Consider the following 2,859-nt stretch of genomic DNA (forward strand, 5'->3'; position numbering starts at 1 on the left):
CAATACCACGTGGTTGAGCTTGTCTATATACCGAAACTAAACAACATCAAGCCAAATCTCCCCAAATTTCTAGATTCTTCGTAAAAATTATCACGAACTGCTTGTGAATCTCGGCAGAACCAAAGTGCTTTCCGCCTTTTAATTATCATTTATTTACTGGACAAGAAGTACACACTAAAAATTCATTGCAATGTTGCACAGAAAGTGTAAACCCGTGGCAGAATAAAAGTCGAGTGCAGGATCACCTTCTGCCGGAAAACTGATTTATTAAATCAATGTTTTACTGTTCGTATTCATTTTTATCCAAACCAGCGGCCCACCCACCCCCTTGCACCCTCAATCTATCCAAACAAACTCTTGATAGCCAAGTTGTTTGGCGGGGATGCTGAGCGCATGACTGACCCCGGCGATACCATCAGTCCTGACCAGCCTCCCACAAAACGCGAAACAACAACAACGAAACGAACGTTTTTGGATTTAGTCAGTCTGTCAGTCCAAAAAGCATAGCCCCATCCCTGCTTGCTCGTTTGCCTGACTAGATATGAAAACTGTGAAAAGCAGAGGGTTGCTGCTAAAAGTAGTAGTAATGGTAAAAGCAGCATCACTGAGCTGTTGACTGGATCGAGTTATACTGACTAGTGGCAGTTGCATTGATCACCCCCAGTTTTGAGAGTTTATTAAACTGCACATCAGCACACACCAATTTCCCACTTCCCTTTAGTGTCACAATGTTCTCGTGAAGCCGGGTCAGTGGGCGGAGCATAGAATGGTGATTTTGATCCACAAATTGAAATGTTCGACAAATCACGCATGCTCGTGCGCGCGCGGACACAGCCATTCACCGCGACGCAAATCGCTACTGAAGGAAATTATTGTTTAACACGCTGACGGAGGCGAGTGCGCTTGTGCGTATGTTTTTTGCGCCGTGCCGTGCGCTTGGTCGTGTGCATGCCTTGCGTCAGTTTGCATCTGAGTGCAGGCGGTGTGTGTGTGTGTGAATGTGTGTGTGTGTGTGTGTGCGAGACGATCTTCGTTTCGGATTAGTGTACAGAGGCTGCAAAATTCTCGAGAATCTCCCAGTGTTACCCAGTTGTTACCTGTATTCAGCAGGATACCACATTGCTCGCTGTGATTTCAAAGAGACAATTTTACAGAATACGTGGAAGCAACTGGGTATTTCATTGATGGGCTCAGATGTTGCAGTATTACCAACAGTGATTGTGCTCTTCAGTCGGAGAACAAACTGTTAGCGGCTTGGTTTCCACAGAGAAAATTTAAAGAAGGTCAAGAGACAAATATTTCGTTGGAGAAGGGCTCAGATATTAACTATCACTAACAGTGACAGTGCTCTTCAAGACTTAAAAGGACTGCATGACATTCTCCTCACAAACCTGCGAGAGGAAAACGAGTCATACACACTGTGGATACTGAAGAGACCCGGCAGTACAAGTTCTGCACACGACATCAAAAGTTTTTCTTCTTGTCGCCAACTCACTCAACACGTTTGTTTTCATGCTACCCACAACTTTCCCTTGTATGTTCTTTTTAATTTTGTCCACAACGTTCTCTTGTAGTTGCTGACGTGAGGAGACCCATGAACCGTGGATATGTCAGTCTGGAATCCGTCGATCGAGAGAGGAAGGTAACTTTTTGTGTGTGAGGAGCTGGAAGCCTCTTCATTACAGCACGAGAATAGGAAGACTTTGCATTCATGTACCATAATGCTGTGATACGATCGTTTTTGTGATTTTGTTATTGTTGTTGTTTTTACAAAATCACTTCTTTCTTTAATTCTTTATGCCCCATCTTCCACACCTTTCAGTGTGTGTGTGTGTGTGTGTGTGTGTGTGTGAAGCCGCTCATCTGGATCTCCATACACAGCCTCAAGCCCTTCCCCCTCCCCCACTTCTCACTTTCTGTACAGTACCTCAGTGGCTTGATGTCAGGTCCTCAATTAAGGAAGTATCAACTGAATGCATATGGATCCCCAAAGGTGCCAAGGATCTATGGCTCTATAAATGCCAGAACTAGTGCAAACCATGTAGTCTCGGTGAAACGTATGCGACGAAAACTTAAAAAAGAAAACAACAAAAAAGACACAGACACAGACACTGTCGCTCTCTCCACTCCCCCACACATCTCTGTCTTTCTGTCTGTCTCCTACAGAAATGCACACGAAGCGCCGCATTCACACAACCTGTGATGACAATGATCAAACTTCCAAGCAGAAAAACGGGCACGAAACAGAAGTGAGCGGAGAATACAGCGAAGAACACTCATCTGTTTGTCAGGAACAATTTCGTGTTTGGTTGTTCCCCATTTTCTTCAGTCAGTGTGCATAATATTTCAATCAGATTACTATTCTAGGTAATGGAACTGTTTCTAAAGTCAGCGCTACCTCCACTGTTTGATTCTTCTTAAACGTCGATAACAGAGACTGTACAGAGCAATGGCACATTTACCTATTTCTGCTCTGCTTCTCGTCTGTAATGCAATATTGTATGTTGTACTGCAGCGTACTGGATCATTCTGCATTGCATTATGCATTATTACATTAAATCACTTTTTGTTTGATCATACTGCAGTCTTGTTCTGGCAGTGTTTCTGTGTAAAATTGGAGTTGATCTTCTCAGCTGGGCCAGAATGTGCCATGTTTTGACTCTGCCTAACTGCATGTTCACATACACATTCATTTGGGCCAGAATGCGCCATGTTTTGGCTTTGCCTAACTGCATGTTCACATACACATTCATTTGGGCCAGAATGCGCCATGTTTTGGCTTTGCATAGCCGCATGTTCACATACACATATTCATTTCCAAAATAATACAGATGTGACAATCGCAAAAGTTGCAGCACC

This window comes from Babylonia areolata, chromosome 25 (genome assembly GCF_041734735.1).
Source record: "Babylonia areolata isolate BAREFJ2019XMU chromosome 25, ASM4173473v1, whole genome shotgun sequence".
Lineage (NCBI taxonomy): Eukaryota > Metazoa > Mollusca > Gastropoda > Neogastropoda > Buccinidae > Babylonia > Babylonia areolata.